We start from the raw sequence: 20367 nt of genomic DNA on the forward strand, positions 1-20367 counted from the left end.
CCATGAGACTAAAGTGTAGAAAAGCTGAAGGTGACAACAACATAAACTATTTATAAATGGGCAGATTGCAGCCGGCTGAAGATCAATAACACCAAATGAAATCAGACAAATCACATGCAACAAATCTAACAGAGTTAGTAAGCCTTTATCCTACTGTGCCAGTCCTCCAAGGGTCTCATTCATTGATACTCCTCCAGGTAAAAGAACCTCCCCAAATATCAAAACACAGAAATCCCCTCCCCCCAAAACATAAAAATCTCTAAAAACTGAAGTAACTTGGCGGACCTTGAAACCTTCCAACATCTACAAAAAAAAGGAGCATTTTAGGATGGGGTCCGAAGAGACTTCTCTTATTTTGATGCCTGTATAAAGTCTCTAGGTCAACCCTTACAAACAAAGGAACATTTGCTGTTTTATCCGAAAATCAGATTTGTTTATACATTTTCAAACTATTCCATTCTAGTTTTACCTACACTATTCTAATAAAGCACATGTAGACATATTTAGTTGTCAGAGGTGTGACAGTCTACAGCTGTGACAGTCTGACAGTGGATGTGATCAGAGATATCAGCAACCGACTATTATCATCCCCTGTCACAGACAGACAGAAAGCATCTTCAGAACTCTGACGGAGCTTCCACAGTTCCACATCTACCTTCTAATTCTACACTTCCATTCTACCATTATCTAGCTAAATTCTGTTTGTTTTCAGGGGGATGTATGTGGAGCTGCTGTTTCCATTCAGACCTTGTGTCTGTGCTTTGAGTGCTGAGGGCTTCCAGTGTTCAGGCCTGCCTCTTTTGCTTTTATAAAATCATGCCACGAAAGCCTGTATTCAACCTCACAACACTGCAATTAATTTCTATGCCCATGTCAGGAGCCTCTGGGAAATTTGACCTGTTATTGCCTTCCTGAGTAAGTATGTTCTTTCTGTCGCCACTTCCGAATACCAAACTAGCACAAAATGAGCCCCAGCCAGGCTCCAGTGCATTTCTGTTCCATGGCTGTCTGATATGCCATTGCAAATTTAAATTATGTGTAAGAGCTGGTGATTTGATATGCTGAACTTCTCAAAGTTATAACTACCAAATGATAAAATCAATTGGTTTACAAACAATGCCTACACGAAGCCTGATGTTTTAATTACTTCACAATGATTGTGTTTCCTTTATTTTCCAACTGGTATGATCCCCCAGAGATGTTCTTTCATTGTTTGTTTAGGGTTGACATGCAGTGGTTTGTTTTTCCACAAAGGATCATGACAAACATTTATTCAACCATAGATTTGCCAGATGTAACCACAGCAGTGATGCATAACTGGGGAGGTTACCTCCCTAAGCCACATGTTTCAATATGAGTCAGATAAACACTGATACTGTTACATGTTGATACCTCCTTACGTGATAGCAACCACTCCTACAGATCTGGACTGATTAGCAATGCAAGAGGCTGTGTGCTGTCTACTGTACATCAATGTGTGCAAGGGTTGTCTAAACATCAAATATTGGATTTTATCTAGGACGTTTTCATACTGAGGTTATGTTCTGAGGCTCTTGGAGGTAGCCCTTTCCTGCAGTCAATGACCAAAAACGCCCTCTTTGGCCTCATGTGTGGAATGTAATTATTATTTTTTCATAATTTCTTAATTCATAAAGAAAATAAAAGACTATAATCATATTTTTCTATTTCAAAACAGTTTTGTTATATTTCAGTCTTCTGTGATGTTTATTAAGTGTAATATTGGGGATGCAAACTGAAAATGTAATACATTTCACCCTCTATCTCTACTCTAACTATATCTGATATGATACAGGTGTCTTCTTTGTTTAAGCCCATAACCATGTGTGTGAGGTGTATACTTTTGTTTCAAAGTAGATGTGTTTAAGACTAACAAGAAACACCCTGTGTGAGCCTGATTTAGCTCTCCGCAGTAAAAGTTGAAGGTACAAGCTGTAAGATGTAACAATCATAGGAAAAGTCATAATACCCTTCCACACGGTCTAGGAGTTCTCCTACTGGTCTATTTTCCCCAGACTGTTGAATGACAGACTGTGCATTTAAATTCAGCCATACGTTTCTGTCATACGGGAACGACAGGTCCACTATGGCATCAGGACCACAGCTTGGTACAGCGCCGACTGGAAGAAACCAGAACAAGACAGAGGGTTAAACTATGACTCTGTTTCCACCCAATGATTGCCAAACGAGAGGTTTGTTTCGTGTGTGTGTTACTCTTCCAAACATCTGTTCTTATCTTAGAGTTTGTGTGCACTATGGTATTTACACACAGGTCAAGACAACTGCCAAATAGGAATAATCATTTGGAAATATGAATTACAATTTGTCTACAGCATGTGTTCCTTCCTTCCTTCCTTCCTTCCTTCCTTCCTTCCTTCCTTCCTTCCTTCCTTCCTTCCTTCCTTCCTTTCTTCCTTTTTTCCTTCCTTCCTTCCTTCCTTCCTTCCTTCCTTCCTTCCTTCCTTCCTTCCTTCCTTCCTTCCTTCCTTCCTTCCTTCATTCCTTCCTTCCTTCCTTCCTTCCTTCCTTCCTTCCTTCCTTCCTTCCTTCTTTCTTCCTTCCTACCTATGTTACTTACTAGATAACTGTACTTGGACAAACATATCATATCCATTTCAGAAGTAGGCCAAAATGGGTCAAATTGCTAAACCACAAAACTAGTCAGCCTACAGAGGGCCAAAAACACAATGGGACAAGTCATCTTCCAAATCCTCAATCAAAGTCATTAACTCCATTCTTGTCTTCAATACTGTAGTTATCAACAACAGTTCAATAGGTATTTCAACACATGACATCATAGAACGCGGAACCCCACATTGTGACCTAGGTGTTTTAAATTGCACATGAAATGCTTTTCATGCAAAAGTTAAGAGCGCAAAAGTCAGCAGAGCCCAATTAGGCCAAACCATGAAATAGCGTGCTCTTAGCCTGCAGGTGAATAAAGTCCATTATAACAAGATGAAGAGAAGGGGGGAAGGACATGGGAATTAGCCATTTGAAGTGACGAAGTGGCCCGGCGGCTATTTGCCCGAGCAGATTTTCATGGGGTATTAAGAACCGGCATTAATTGAGTGCAGGTTCCCGAAAAGTAGTTTCCATCAATTAATTTGGATTTAAACGGTCCCCGCAAATGTGGCATTTAGGCTCCAGTAATTATCCTGAAAGGGATGTTCAATACTTGTGACAGATAGAGGGGAAGCTGATTTGTAATGTTGAGAAAAATGGAGTTATTTTACTGTAACTACCTTTATTAATTCCCATGCCATTATGAAGCAGGTGAATAGACTATTGTCTGAACTGTCCTATTCTGTGACATTCTTAATATTAACAACCAAGAATAACTTTTTTATTCAATCTTTTGGATTGACTAAAGCATTGTTGGAGTAACTATTGAGTATAAATTCAATGTGTCAGAGTCTTTTAGAGATGGATAACATGGATCAGCAGAACTGATGATCTGTTTCCATATTCTGTGGCTGTGCCGTGGGATGTCAAGGTCTGCTTCGGCTATTGATTTCCTCTCTGAATAGCTTATACATCTTGTGACCTTGGTAACATATGAAAATGAGACGAGTCAGTGAGACGTAAGAGATGGGTGAATGATGCATTAACAACTAATCAAAACAAACAGAGGGAAACACGCGGCTTGGGTAAATAAATAAAACGTTGCGGATTGGAAATGAGGTTGTGACCTTTTTGTCCTTTAGTGACGGGATGAGAGGCTAGGGTGCCATTTTAGACACATTAATTAGTCTGGTGAAGATGGCCAGGGACGAACTTACCAATTTGTGGATTTGGGGAATGGAGAACCTGGCATGACAGACAACAAATAAACACACCAGCCACATCACGCGGTGTATATGTGTATAGTTTTGTTTACAACACTGTTAAATTTTAGCATACGCTCTTATCCAGAGCAATTTACAGGCACGATTAGGGTTAAGTGCCTTGGTCATAGGGCACTTATGGGCACATCGACAGATATTTCACCTAGGCGGCTCAGGACCTCAAACTAGCAAACCTTCTGTTAATGGCCCCAAGCTTTTAACCACTAGGCTACCTGTTGCCCTGTTGGAGCAGGAAATACAAGCATTTCTCTGCACCTGCAATATCTGCTAAACCGGTGTACATGACCAATGCAATTTGATTTGATCTGATGCTCTCACACAGTCACACACAGTATCTGCCATTGTGCTGTACGGAGTGAACCTGTGCACATTAGGGGCACCAAAACAGCAGAGCCAGGAGCTTCAACACTCTTATTTATTGTGGAAATTGACTCACTGAGTCTGCCTTTCCTTTCCATTTTAATCTCAGTCTATTCTCTCAGTCCATTCTGCCAGTCCAATCTGTCAGTCAATTCTGTCAGTCCAATCTCTCAGTCCATTCTGTCAGTCCAATCTGTCATTCTATTCTGTCAGTCCAATCTGTCATTCTATTCTGTCAGTCCAATCTGTCAGTCTATTCTGTCAGTCCAATCTCTCAGTCCATTCTGTCAATCCAATCTGTCATTCTATTCTGTCAGTCCAATCTGTCAGTCTATTCTGTCAGTCCAATCTGTCAGTCTATTCTGTCAGTCCAATCTGTCAGTCTATTCTGTCAGTCCAATCTGTCAGTCTATTCTGTCAATCCAATCTGTCAGTCTATTCTGTCAGTCCAATCTGTCAGTCCAATCTGTCAGTCTATTCTGTCAGTCCAATCTGTCAGTCTATTCTGTCAATCCAATCTGTCAGTCTATTCTGTCAGTCCAATCTGTCAGTCCAATCTGTCAGTCCAATCTGTCAGTCTATTCTGTCAATCCAATCTGTCAGTCTATTCTGTCAGGTCAAAGGGAGTACTGATTTACAGCCTTTTCCTAATCACTTAGGTTACATTTCCCTCAGGCTGTGTTTTTACCCATGATTCATAGACTCTCAGGAAAACGTCCTATTCGGCTCTAATTAAGCATAAGGTCAGTCACTAATCATCACCTCTCACCAGTGTGTGTGTGTGTGTGTGTGTGTATGTGCGTGTGTGCGTGTGTGTGCGTGTGTGTGCATGTGTGCGTGTGTGCGTGTGTGTGTGTGTGCGTGTGTGCGTGTGTGCGTGTGTGCGTGTGTGCGTGTGTGCGTGTGTGTGTGTGTGTGTGTGTGTGTGTATGTGCATGAGTGTGTGTATGTGTGAACAACTGGCCCTGGCTGACACCAACAGAGTTTCACAGCTCCCATAAACAGAGGGGAAAAAATCATAAATCTCCTCAAACGCAACAGAAAGGACTTGTCCCAACATGCATTATTCTAGCACAGTTATGAAAGCTAATGATGTGACTTGGAGCATACTTTTCTCAGTATATGAACAAATTGGCCCAGTTGGTAGAGAATGGCGTTTGCAACGCCAGGGTTTTGAGTTCGATTAACACGGGGGGACACGTATGAATTGTAGGCACTCACTACTGTAAGTCACTTCCGCTAGACGACTAAAATGTAAATATATTTATTTATTTGTGAAGAATGCATGAAACCCTTATAAAGGGAGATAGAATATAACAGCGTTAGTGTTACGAGGCAACGGTACTCTTGAAAGATTGATTCCTAACCACTCTTAACCCTCCTCTCCTTCACACTTAACACACACCCCCACATACATCGGCATGCATATTACGTCTCCATGCATATTACGTCTCCATGCATATTACATCTCCATGCATATTACATCTCCATGCATATTACATCTCCATGCATATTACGTCTCCATGCATATTACGTCTCCATGCATATTACATCTCCATGCATATTACATCTCCATGCATATTACGTCTCCATGCATATTACATATCCATGCATTTTACGTCTCCATGCATATTACGTCCCCATGCATATTACGTCTCCATGCATATTACGTCTCCATGCATATTACATCTCCATGTATATTACATCTCCATGCATATTACGTCTCCATGCATATTACGTCTCCATGCATATTACATCTCCATGCATATTACGTCTCCATGCATATTACGTCTCCATGCATATTACGTCTCCATGCATATTACGTCTCCATGCATATTACGTCTCCATGCATATTACGTCTCCATGCATATTACATCTCCATGCATATTACGTCTCCATGCATATTACATCTCCATGCATATTACGTCTCCATGCATATTACGTCTCCATGCATATTACATCTCCATGCATATTACGTCTCCATGCATATTACATCTCCATGCATATTACGTCTCCATGCATATTACATCTCCATGCATATTACGTCTCCATGCATATTACGTCTCCATGCATATTACATCTCCATGCATATTACGTCTCCATGCATATTACGTCTCCATGCATATTACGTCTCCATGCATATTACGTCTCCAAACCAACTAATTTCCACTGACGTTTATGGTCTATAAGTACCAGCGCGGCGGTCCCATGTGCAATGACTTAGCCGCTGTCTGCACTAGCTGCTAGTCCCCTTCCTCCTCATCCTTCTCCAGTCATCTAGCCCCCCCCACCAATATTGCTGTAATCCTTCACATACACACGCACACACACACACACACACACACACACACACACACACACACACACACACACACACACACACACACACACACACACACACACACACACACACACACACACAGAGTCAGTCATCTCTAATGAGTGACCACAGTCAGATCTGGAGAGTGTGACCATTAACTGTGAGAGGGGGTGCATTGTTCTGAGCGAGTGACCTTGTGTTCAACCTGTGACAGGTCTCTCTGCTCCCAAGCCATATACATGTACACCACAACCACCAAACTTTACAGACCTCACATAACCCCCAGGTCAAAGGACCTAGCCTGCCCAGATGCATTAAGATGAGGAGCAATGACCACAAATAGGTAGAAGATAAAACACTGCCAATGAATGGGATGTACACATCTTCATCTTGTGTTTCAGTCTTTCTAGATCAAGACTGGGTCAGTTGTTCCCTCCCTCTCCCCATCTTCTGTTTTACAACTTTTGGAACTAACACAACACATCTGTTTGGTATTTACAACACAAGCTGTGTTATGATATTGCTTTTCTTAGCTTGTAAAACAAAGACATGTCTACTTGATTTCTCCGTTGACGTCAAGCATAGTTGCATTTCTTTTTGGAAGGAATGGAATGGGATCAAAGTTTATGATCCTCTACCAGATATACTGAAAAATCTATTTCAGCCGATATCAGAGAGCTTGGCAGTCATTTAAGTCCAATGATGGAACCAGAAATGCAGCAGCCCTATGCAGTGGTGTAAAGTACTTAAGTAAAATTACTTTAAAGTACTACTTAAGTAGTTTTTTTGGTATTTGTACTTTACTTGCTATTTATATTTCTGATAATTTAAAATTTTACTTCACTACATTCCTGTAGAAAATAATGTGCTTTTTACTCCATACATACTCATTATATTTAGAATTTATCAAGAGATCATCCCTGGTTATCCCTACTGCCTCTCATCTCGCGGACTCACTAAATGCTTCATTTGTAAGGTAGGTGTTGGAGTATGCCCTTGGTTATCCAATTTATAATTTGTTTTATTAAATGGTGACGTCTGGTTTGCTTAATATAAGGAATTTGAAAGTATTTATACTTTTACTTTTGATACTTAAGTACATTTTATCAATTACATTTACTTTGATACTTAAGTATATTTAAAAATCAAATACTTTTAGAATTTTACTCAAGTAGTATTTCCTGGGTGACTTTCACTTTTATTTGAGCCATTTTCTGGATGTGGCGCAGCGGTCTAAGGCTCTGCATCTTAGTGCTAGAGGCATCACTACAGACACACTGCTTCGATGCCAGGCTGTAGCACAACCGGTCGTGATTGGTAGTTCCATAGGGCGGAGCACAATTGGCCCAGTGTCGTCCGGGTTTGGCCAGTGTAGGCCGTCATTGTAAATAAGAATTTGTTCTAAACTGACTTGCCTGGTTAAATGTAAAAATATATATATAAAAAAAAAATTAAGGTATCTTTATTTTTACTCAAGTATGACAATTGGGTACTTTTTCCACTACAGGCCCCATATCATGTCAACCAATGTAAGACCTGTCCTGAGTGATCTATGATAGCAATAACAGGCTACCAGAGACAGTCAGTCAGACAGACTGCTGAGCAGCCAGCCAACCATGTAGGTCATCCTCTCGTCCTGGGTGTGTTCCTGTAGGGATACATGGTAATGGATGGAGGATTAAATGTGCCAGACTCTTCACACAGACCATTGCAATTCTCCTGTGCCCAAAGTGGCAGAAACAAAAGGCCGTAATAGCTTGGCCTCTGACTCAGACCGCATTGTTATGAACTTGCAGAAGGACACTGATGTCTTCCAGGACAAATGGCTCTCTGGGGTTAAGAAACCAGCCAGTCCATACTTGTTGGTATAAGAGACCAGTAGTATTCAGTCAGGAGCAGACCTGTCAATTCCTATCAACCACATAGGTACAAAAAAAGTCCAGACACAGTGATTGCTTCCATAGGTGTCACATGATCCAGACAGTTTCTTGGCAGCTGCTACTGTCAGACTGTTAAATGTAGTCTGATGCGTATGCAGCCAGCACCCGTCGTCAAAAGGCATCTCAGAGTAGGAGGGCTGATCTAGGTTTAGGTTCCCTCTGACCATATAATCATATTCATTATGATCTAAAATATCAAACTGACCCTAGATCTGCATTCTTACACTGACACTCTTTGTCAATATGGTCCAGGTCTTCCCTAAAGGATGGACTTGGCAATGTCTTTGCAGCCACTGTTGGAAAGTTAGGTGTAGTCTTTTGTATGCAGACATATCTCCTCTCTAGCTTAAAGGAAGATGCAGACAGATCTCCTTTTTAGCTTAGAGGACTATGCAGACATATCTCCTCTCTATCTTAAAGGAAGATGCAGACAGATCTCCTCGCTAGCTAAAGAATGGTCTGAATTATTCCACTCTCTAAAACCTGATAAAAAAGTAAAATGCTGCAGCGATTTCCTGGTGATCATATTTCATGCTTCTCAGTATTCTCAGTATTGGCGACTTTAATTTCTAAAATTGATTTCTCTGAGAGTCTTGTCAGTTCTCATTCATATTTCAATTTGTAAGCAAATCATCACAGCCTCAGCCATTTGCAGCATCATATGAAATGCTGTTTTCTTGGCTTGATGCTCACATCATGTGACTTAGGCAGCCATCATGTGACTCAAATCCACCTTATGATATATTGATGCAGTGCAGAATTGTGACAACTTAGCGATAGTGTCTTGCAAGCCACCTTAACTGTTGTCTTTCTCATAATTGCATCCCGGTTGGTTTCATGCGTGAATCTCTAAGTCAGTTTGAAGGCTTTTTCCTTTGCTCTTTGCCACACTTCCTCGCTGTGTCAAAGCCTGGTAATAGTCATTGTCTTGTTGTATTAATTTCGTGGAAGCAGTTAAACATGAGGAATACATTTAAATAGCACATCCTTTCCTCCTGTCAACTCTCCTCTCTCTCTCTCTCTCGCTCTCTCTCTCTCTCTCCCTCCCTCTCTCTCTCTCTCTCTCTCTTTCTCGCTCTCTCTCTGATCTGTCCTGATCTGGACTCGATTTTGGTCACATGTCAGGCCTGGGCTGGTCCAGAGAACTAAGGTCAGGATGGTCAAGACGTGTGCCCTCCACGGGACACCCTCCCCCATCCCTCTCTCATCCCCTCATCCTCCTAGCCATCTCTCCCCAGCTGCTCCTTCAGCTGTGTCCACTGGCCCCTGTCCCACTCCCCAGAGCATGTCCTGTTTATCTAATACACGTCTTCCCGTCTCCAAAGTCCTCCAGCTAGCCATCACAGCTTTTCCATAGAAATATGTGTTATTGTGGAGATTGTGTTGACCAGAAGACACATGTGTCATTGGCTTTTCACATCACTTTTGCGTTTCTTTTTTTTTGACATTCAAGGATCTGCTTGGGAGACTTGGGTAAGACAATTAAGCATGTCAATGAGTCCAGTTGTATAGATTAGCAGATTGAAAAAAATATAATATAATAATATACTGAAAAGTGACTAGTTAATGAATCCACTGTCCATATGAAAGAGCGTTATACCCATTAAAAGGTGCTGTATACTGTACGTAGGCTCACAGCTGAGGTAAGAGAGATGCACACCTGTGGTCTGAACAATGGTGGACTGAGAGAAGGCTCAAGTGTTCTCCCCTAACAGCACCACAAGGAAACTGAGATTGTCTGCTTCCTCTGTATAAACCTAATCAGTGTAGTCTGGATGGAACACAGCTCCTCCTGCTGCTCCTTAGCAGCCCCAGAAAGGTGATCTGGGCCCTTAGCGAACTGACTGGAATCTCAGTGAATTCAACCCCAAAGCAAATAAACACAAGAAAAAAACACAAAATATGACAAAAAATAAAGTATATATACATATAAAGTGTATATATACATATATATATATAAAGTGTATTTATATATATATATATATATACAGTTGAAGTCGGAAGTTTACATACACCTTAGCCAAATATCCTAGTAAAAATTCTCTGTCTTAGGTCAGTTAGGATCACCACTTTATTTTAAGAATGTGAACTGTCAGAATAACAGTAGAGAGAATGATTTATTTCAGCTTTTATTTCTTTCATCAGATTCCCAGTGGGTCAGAAGTTTACATACACTCAATTAGTATTTGTTAGAATTGCATTTACATTTTTTTTTAAATCGGGTCAAACGTTTCCGGTAGGCTTCCAGAAGCTGAAGTGAATTTTGGCCCACTCCTCCTGACAGAGCTGGCGTAAATGAGTCAGGTTTGCAGGCCTCCTTGCTCGCACACAGTTTTTCACTTCTGCCAACAAATTTTCTACAGGGTTGAGGTCAGGACTTTGTGATGGCCACTCCAATACCTTGACTTTGTTGTCCTTATGCCATTCTGCCACAACTTTGGAAGTATGCTTGGGGTCATTGTCCATTTGGAAGACTCATTTGCGACCAAGCTTTAGCTTCCTGCCTGATGTCTTGAAATGTTGCTTCAATATATTCACATAATTTTAATGCCTCATGATGCCATCTATTTTGTGAATTGCACCAGTCCCTCCTGCAGCAAAGCACCCCACAACATGATGCTGCCACCCCCGTGCTTCATGTTCGGGATGGTGTTCTTCGGTTTTGTCGATATAGGACTCGTTTTTACTGTGGATATAGATACTTTTGTACCTGTTTCCTCCAGCATCTTCACAAGGTCCTTTGCTGTTGTTCTGGGATTGATTTGCACTTTTCACAGCAAAATACGTTAATCTCTAGGAGACAGAATGCATCTCTTTCCTGAGCAGTATGACAGCTGCGTAGTCCCTTGGTGTTTATACTTGCATACTATTGTTTGTGCAGATTAACGTGGTACCTTCAGGGGTTTGGAAATTGCTCCCAAGGATGAACCAGACTTGTGGAGGTTTACAATTTTCTTTTTGAGGTCTTGGTTGATTTCCTTTGATTTTCCCATGATGTCAAGCAAAGAGGCACTGAGTTTGAAGGTAGGCCTTGAAATACATCCACAGGTACACCTCCAATTGACTCAAATTATGTAAATTAGCCTATCAGAAGCTTCTAAAGCCATGACATCATTTTCTGGAATTTCCCAAGCTGTTCAAAGGCACAGTCAAGTTAGTGTATGTAAACTTCTGACCCACTGGAATTGTGATACAGTGAATTATAAGTGAAATAAACATTTGTTGGAAAAATTACTTGTGTCATGCACAAAGTAGATGACCTAACCTACTATAGTTTGTTTGTTAACAAGAAATTTGTGGACGGTTTGAAAACAAGTTTTAATAACTCTAACCTAAGTGTATGTATATATATATATATACACAATTGAAGTCGGAAGTTTAAATATATATATATATATATATATATACAGGCTATGTCTCAGCTGCTGCATGCTTATCTTTATTAAAACAACGTTCCCATGCTTTAAGAGCCGAGGCCTGCCTGGTCTGTCTGGTGTTGTTCTGCTTAAAGCTACAATCTGTGATTATTTTTCACAGAGCGTCAGCCCTGTCACTTGTTTTGGTATAGAGAGTGATGCTGTTAATTAAAACAGTATTGCTAAGGTCACGAGGCATTTATAAGTTATAGTCTTGAGAATCAACAGGTAAATATCAAGAATGGAAATGACCATCAAATACATTCCCAGATCTGAGAATCTACCTTTAAGCTTTAATTTATTTCTGAATTGCAGTAGAGAAAAGCAGCCAAATTTAACATGTCATAAATTACATACCTACATTCTTCAGCTTGCTTTGATTAGGCAGGCTTGGGCTAATATGTTCCATTCATGTTTGTGTGTGTGTGTGTGTGTGTGTGTGTGTGTGTGTGTGTGTGTGTGTGTGTGTGTGTGTGTGTGTGTGTGTGTGTGTGTGTGTGTGTGTGTGTGTGGTGTGTGTGTGTGTGTGTGTGTGTGTGTGTGTGTTTGTGCCTCACATAGCCCAGTCTGTTTTGTAAAGGCTTTTCATGCAGAACCTCTTTGTGACTAATGTTGAAGGATAAAGAAATTAGAACGTATGAAAACAGCTACAAATCCATAGCATTCATCTGATAAAGGTCTGTAAGGTGGTGTAATCTGCATGTTGTCTGAGACACATTTCTTAAATAAGGAATTTATTTATTTATTTTTACATTGCTCGCTGAGTGAGGGAGTGAAACTAGGGAACAGTCGGCTGCTTTTGGAATGATAGAAGACATTGAAATGCTACACTTAGCTTTCTTTCTGATATTCACCAATCATTTCTGGCTGTGCCTCTATTTTTTCTCTGGCTCTGTTTCTCTCCCCCCACAGTGTGATCAAATCCGAAGCCAGAAAATACGCTGGGATATGGCAGACGGCATACTTTGAAATTGAGTTTGACAGCATTCGAATAGAGATGATATTTGATATTCAGGAGAAGAGAACAAGAGAGGAAAGGAAGTGATGATAGGAATAGTGGAGCAGAAGAGAGGAGAGGAAGAGAGAAGAGAAAGAGAGGAGAGGAAGAGGAGAGGAAGAGAGGAGAGGAAGAGGAGAGGAAGAGAGGAGAGGAAGAAAGGATAGAAAGAGAGGATAGGAAGAGAAGATAGGAAGAGGAGAGGAAGAGAGGAGAAGAAGAGAGTAGAGGAAGAGAGGAGAGGAAGAGAAGATAGGAAGAGAGAGAGAGACTCTTCTAATGTGTGTGTGTATGTCTGTGTGTGTGTGTTTGTGAGTATGTCTGTGTGTGTGTTTGTGCGTGCACCCTGCAAGGCAAATCCCAGCACACATGCCTTTTATTTAATATCAAAGATGCCTGTAATGGCATTCTTCTATAAAACAAAGTTAATTAAAGATCAAGTGAAGAGGAAGTTATGCCTTCATTCAGGAGTGAACATACGTTTCTCTCTCTCTCTCACCCCCCCCATCTCTCTCTGACTCCCTCTCTCACCCCCCCATCTCTCTCTGACGCCCTCTCTCACCCCCCTATCTCTCTCTCTCTCACACCCCCCCATCTCTCTCTGACTCCCTCTCTCACCCCTCCATCTCTCTCTGACTCTCTCTCTCACCCCCCCCATCTCTCTCTGACTCCCTCTCTCACCCCCCATCTCTCTCTGACTCCCTCTCTCACTCACCCCCCCCCATCTCTCTCTGACGCTCTCTCTCACTCACCCCCCCCCCCATCTCTCTCTGACTCCCTCTCTCACTCAAACATAAACACAGACACACATGAAAACGGTTCATGTCAGTTTTCCCTCCCATTTCATTACAACTCTATTGACGTGTTGCAGGTGGGAAAAACCACCAAAAGACCACATAAGAGGATGTGTACCAAAAATAAAAGCTGTGATTGATTGAAGTCAAATGTTACATTATCAAAGGAATATAAAAAAATACATTTTTCATTTTTAAAAGACAGATAAAGAAAATGTAATAAATAACTTTTAAAGACAATTTTATACATTCATTTTTGGTGAAATATTTTTTTTCTGAGGTTCAACCTGGTCTCAGAGCATTTCTTATTACTCTGTACGCAAATCTGGCCATTACATATTATGTTTCATATGGTACAGTATGTATTGATTTGTGGATGTCCATCACTCATTTCATAAAATATGTTACGATTTACAATTCGTATTATATGTTATGAATTTGCAAAGTGTACAATATGTTACGAAATTGGAAAATGTACAATATATTTCAAATTTGCTAAACACATGATATATTATGAATTCTAGCTTGGTGTCTAGGTGGCTACGTTTAGCTAGCTGGCTAAGGTTCGCTACGCTAGCAGTTAGAGCTAGGCGTTAGGGTTAAGGTTATGTTTAAGTTACAGAGTTTGGTTAAAGGGTTAAGGTTAGGGGAAGGGTTAGCTCAAAGGGTTAAGGTTAGGGGAAGGGTAAGCTCAAAGGGGTAAGGTTAGGGGAAGGGTTAGCTCAAAGGGTTAAGGTTAGGGTTAGGGGAAGGGTTAGCTCAAAGGGTTAAGGTTAGGGTTAGGGGAAGGGTTAGCTAAAGGGGTTAAGGTTAGGGGAAGGGTTAGCTCAAAGGGTTAATTAAGGGTAGGGGAAGGGTTAGCTCAAAGGGTTTAAGGTTAGGGGAAGGGTTAGCTCAAAGGGTTAAGGTTAGGGTTAGGGGAAGGGTTAGCTGAAAGGGTTAAGGTTAGGGTTAGGGGAAGGGTTAGCTAAAATGCTAAGTAGTTGCAAAGTCGCTAAAAAGTAGCAAGTACACTGAAGAAAAATATAAACTCAACAAGTAAAATTAAAAATATTTACAATTGATACAAGGAAATCAGTCAGTTTTAATAAATTCTTTAGGCCCTATCTATGGATTTCATATGACTGGGAATACAGAATATGGGAATATAACTGGGAATATAATTCTGTTGGTCACTGATACCATAAAAAAGTTGGAGCGTGGATCAGAAAACCAGTCAGTATATGGTGTGACCACCATTTGCCTCATGCAGCGCCACACATCTCCTTCACATAGAGTTGATCAAGCTGCTAATTGTGGCCTGTGGAATGCTGTCCCAATCCTCTTCAATGGCTGTGCGAAGTTGGTGGATATTGGCAGGAACTGGAACATGCTCTCGTACACGTCGATCAAGAACATCCCAAGAATGTTCAATTGGTGACATGTCTGGTGAGTATGCAGGCCATGGAAGAATTGGGACATTTTCAGCTTTCAGGAATTGTGTACAGATCCTTGCGACATGGGGTTGATCATTAACAGCATTATCATGCTTTAACATGAGGTGATGGCGGTGAATGAATGGCACAACAATGGGCCTCAGGATCCCATTACGATATCTCTGTGCCTTCAAATCAGTAAAATGCAATTGTGTTTGTTGTCCATAGCTTATGCCTGCACATACCATAACCCCACCTCCACCATGGGGCATTCTGTTCACAATGCTGACATCAGCAAACCACTCACCCACACAACACCATCTGCCCGGTACAGCTGAAACTGGGATTCATTAATGAAGAGCACAAATCTCCAGCGTGCCAGCGGCCATCTACGGTGAGCATTTTCCCACTTAAGTCAGTTACAAAGCAGAACTACAGTCAGGTCAAGACCTTGGTGAGGACGAAGAGCACACCGATGAGCTTTCTGTGACAGATTTTGCAGAAATTCTTTGGTTGTACAAACCCACAGCTTCATCAGCTGTCCGGGTGGCTGGTCTCAGATGATCCCGCAGGTGAAGTAGCTGGATGTGGTGGACATTATAATGCTGTATGGTCATGAATTAAGCCAGAGCCCTGCTCTGCCAGTGATATTAGAGAAAGGAGGAGATAGGAATCGCATTGGGCAATGAATGGAGGAAGAGCAGACAGTCGACCAATCGTGTTCACATTGTCTTGCTGCGTCACGTGGATGCTAAGCTAATTGTCACGCAATCCCTTTTTAAAGTCAGGTTATGAGTTGAGAAACGTGCCTATTTTCCTTGAAAGTACGTAATGCACCGCACGGCCCATTGACGTAGCATGGACAACGTACACAATGGCTGTTAATTCTATTCCAATGGCGTTTCCCATCTCCTCAAAAGTACCCCTAGTTATTGATGAAAAACAGGCCCTACCCGGCCCTAACCCAATGTATAAAACTAGGGCACGTTGGGCTTACAACTGGTAGCAGAGCTCTAGTGGATATTCCTGCAGTCATCATGCCAATTGCACAATCCCTCAAAACGTCAGACATCTGTGGCATTGTGTTGTGTGACAAAATTGCATATTTTAGAGTGGCCTTTTATTTTCCCAAGCACAAGGTGCACCTGTGTAATGATCATGCTGTTTAATCAGCTTCTTGATATGCCACAACTGTCGTGAGGATGGATTATCTGGCAAAGGAGAAATGATCGCTAACAGGGATCTAAACTAATTTGTGCTCAAAATTGGAGAGACATTTTTTTTTTGTGTGTGTGGAATACTTCTGGGATCCCAACCTTTGGGTTGCTAGATTTTCATGTTATACGGCTACCCTTCCACCCCTACCAACCACCCTACTTTTGTTTTTGCCTTAAGTAACCATCTGTCTCATGTAAACTTACCAAACGTAAAATATCATACTAATTTGATTGTACCGGATATAAATTGACTATGTTACATCTAGTCTATGAGACCAGGCTGTGAGGTTTCACTCAGCTCATTGCTGATGTAATTTCTTCAATTCTTTCTTCTAGATTTTTTTTCCAAGGAAGGAGGGAGGGGAGAACATCATGGCCCGTGACAGATACAGGCATGGGTTGAAGATATGACATTTTGGCATTGTTGAATCATTCATTCATAAACATTCTTATCGGTCACTTAGGAAAGGTGCTTATGATAAATTGTCAACTGTAGTTGTTCCCAGCAGAGGGAGGGGAGGGAGAGCAAGGGAGAGAGAGCGAGGGAGAGAGAGAGAAAGCAGGGAGGGAGATCATAAGAGAGAGAGCGAGAGAGAGAGAGAGAGAGAGAGAGAGAGAGAGAGAGAGAGAGAGTCAAAGAGATGGAAGGAGCACTCTGTGCTTGTTTAAACAAAGTTAATTATTTGGAAGGCAATCAAACATCATTTAGGATATTTATGATGTGAGCTTACAGGAGATATCGAAGACAGTGATGGCTTCCAGAGCTCAAAGTGGGGCTGGGATCCAGGTCAAGATCACCACACTCCCCATTGCTAGCATACAGTAACTATTGTTGACACATTGCTCCAGTACATGTGGTTTGTAAGCCTTGTCTCCTATTCAGCCATTGGAGAGGATACTGTTTTGAGAGTACTTGAATCAGCCTATTGAGCTAAGCAATATACTGTACGAGACGATGACATGAAAGAGACTGTGGATGACAGTCAGGGCCCTATTCAGTCATAACAGAATGCAGGAAACAGCTGGTTGTCAATAACAATACATGGTAAGCACAAATATCTCCACACAATATCTCAAGATAGCCGTCATGGTAGCTGCACTCCACAAACAAATGTCCATTGAACTCAGCATACTCATAAACTCAGCATACTCATAAACTCAGTATACTCATAAACTCAGTATACTCATAAACTCAGTATACTCATAAACTCAGTATACTCATAAACTCAGCATACTCATAAACTCAGGACACTCGTAAACTCAGCATACTCATAAACTCAGCATACTCATAAACTCAGTATACTCATAAACTCAGGACACTCGTAAACTCAGGATACTCATAAACTCAGGATACTCATAAACTCAGTATACTCATAAACTCAGAATACTCAGAAACTCAGTATACTCATAAACTCAGGATACTCATAAACTCAGTATACTCATAAACTCAGCATACTCATAAACTCAGTATACTCATAAACTCAGTATACTCATAAACTCAGTATACTCATAAACTCAGTTTATTCCTATGAAGTCAGTACAATTATAAACTCAGCATACTTCTAAACTCAGCATACTTCTAAACTTAGCATACTTATAAACGCAGTATACTTATAAACTCAGTATACTCATGAACTCAGTATACTCATAAACTCAGTTTACTCATAAACTCAGTATACTTATAAACTCAGTGTATGTAGAAACTCAGTATACGTAGAAACTCAGTATACATAGAAACTCAGTATACGTAGAAACTCAGTATGCTTATAAACTCAGTATACTCAAACTCACTATGCGTATAAACTCAGTATACTAAAACTCACTATAGTCATAAACTCAGTATACTCAAACTCAGTATACGTAGAAACTCAATATACTCATAAACTTAGTGTACTTATAAACGCAGTACAGTACAATCGTGTTGCTATATTACATGTTGTGAAAACAGTGTTCTCCTACTGGTGCAAGAGTGAAAGTGACTATGAGGATTGAAATGCAAAGGCTGTTGAGCAGATAGCGTTAGCTTGCTCAGAAGACAGAAGGTAATCCTCAGGCCAATCCATGCTCGTCCAGGCGAGACATTATGTACTGGCGACCCACAATGCTCCTCTCTCTCAAAAAGCCTCTCTCAGACACGGCAGACCTCTCCCTCCATAACTTATTACCATTTTGAAGATTTCCCACAAAACCAGTCCACATGGCCGGGGACTTTGGTATTAGGCTGATGGCAAAGGCCACAACGCCAGCTCTCTCTTCTTCCAAAACGACTACTTAAAGATACTGGAAGGGAGGTGAGTCTATCTAACTCAAAAAAATAAAATGTTATTCGTCACATGCACCAAACACAACGTGAAATTCTTACATACAAGCCCTTCACCAACAATGCAGTTTTAAGAAAATATAGTTAAGAAAATGTTTACTAAAGGAAAAATAACTAAAAAATAACACAATAAAATAACATTAATGTGGCCCTATACAGGGGGAACCGGTACCGAGTCAATTTGTGGGGGTACAGGTTAGTCAGGCTATATACAGGGGGTACCGGTACCAAGTCAATTTGTGGGGGTACAGGTTAGTCAGGCTATATACAGGGGGAACCGGTACCGAGTCAATTTGTGGGGGTATGGCTTAGTCGAGGTAATTTGTGCATGTAGGTAGGGGTAAAGTGACTTGAGGGGGGTCTATGACTTGGAGTCTGATAACTTTTGGGGCCTTCCTCTTACACCGCCTAGTATGGCAGGAAACTTGGCCCCAGTGATGTATTGTGCCGTACGCCCTCTTTACAACTTGCTTGGTGTGTTTGGACCATGATGGTTTGTTGGTGATGTGGACACCAAGGAATTGAACCTATTGACCCGCTCAACTACAGCGCCATCGATGTGAATGGGGGCGTGTTCAGCCCTCATTTTCCTGTGGTTCCCAATTGTCTCCTTTGTCTTACTTACATTGAGGGAGAGGTTGTTGTCCTAGGCCCCACACTGCCATGTCTCGGATCTCCTCCCTATAGGCTGTCTCATCATTGTCGGTGATCAGGCCAACCACCTATGTGTCGTCAGAAATCTTAATGATGGTGTTCATGTTGTGCTTGGCCACGCAGTTGTGCGTGAACGGGGTATACAGGAGGGGACTAAGCACGCACCCCTGAAGGGCCCCCGCTTTGAGGATCAGCATGGCCAATTTTTTGTTGCCTACCCTTACCACCTGGGGCGGCGAGTCAGGAAGTCCAGGATCCAGTTGCATTGAGCTTCATGGACTCTATGGTGTTGAATGCTGAGCTGTAGTCAATGAACAGCATTCTCAAATAGGTGTTCCTTTCGTCCAGGTGGGAAAGGGCAGTGTGAAGTGCCCACTGGCAGGCCTACATGAAGCTGACTGCTAGCCTCCTGTAACCCGACTAAAAATCTACAGTGGTGCTGGGGAGCTCGGATGAACCATTTCCTAATATTAATGAGTCATCTAAGCCACCAGAGAGAGAAACACTGAGGAATGTTCAATGTTGCCTAGCTGCAGCTTGAAGTTTGGTGCAACTTATCATAATGATTTAGCACTTGTGGTAAAGTGGTAGATTGAATTGAGAGTGTCCATTGTAGAGACGGATTTGTTAGGACTATTACACAGACAAACCCAGACAAAGTTACTATATAATTAATTTTACTTGCAGACTATCAGAATTCATCATTTAGCTTTTATTTTACGTCAGTGGGAACTGGGAATAGCATCTAAAATATAATTTGACCAGTGAGATTGGAAGGTCTGAACTAATCATCTTGAATCCATAACTTCTCTTTTTGTTTTTAACACACTCCCCATGGGGCAAAGCATGAGTCATATTTCCTCATTCAACACTGTGTCTGACTGAAATACCACAGTGGAACTACAAAGACAGTCAAAAGGTTGAAGTAATGTGAATTTCACAGCAATACTCATTTTCTTTTGTATTCTAACATATTGGCTTGGGATTGTATTTATATTTTACCAGATAAATTGACTGTGAACAAATTCTCATTTATAACAGCAACCCGGGGGTTGATTAGCTGGGGTT

Source organism: Oncorhynchus mykiss, chromosome 4, assembly GCF_057628025.1.
Source record: "Oncorhynchus mykiss isolate SJ-2025 chromosome 4, ASM5762802v1, whole genome shotgun sequence".
Classification (NCBI taxonomy): domain Eukaryota; kingdom Metazoa; phylum Chordata; class Actinopteri; order Salmoniformes; family Salmonidae; genus Oncorhynchus; species Oncorhynchus mykiss.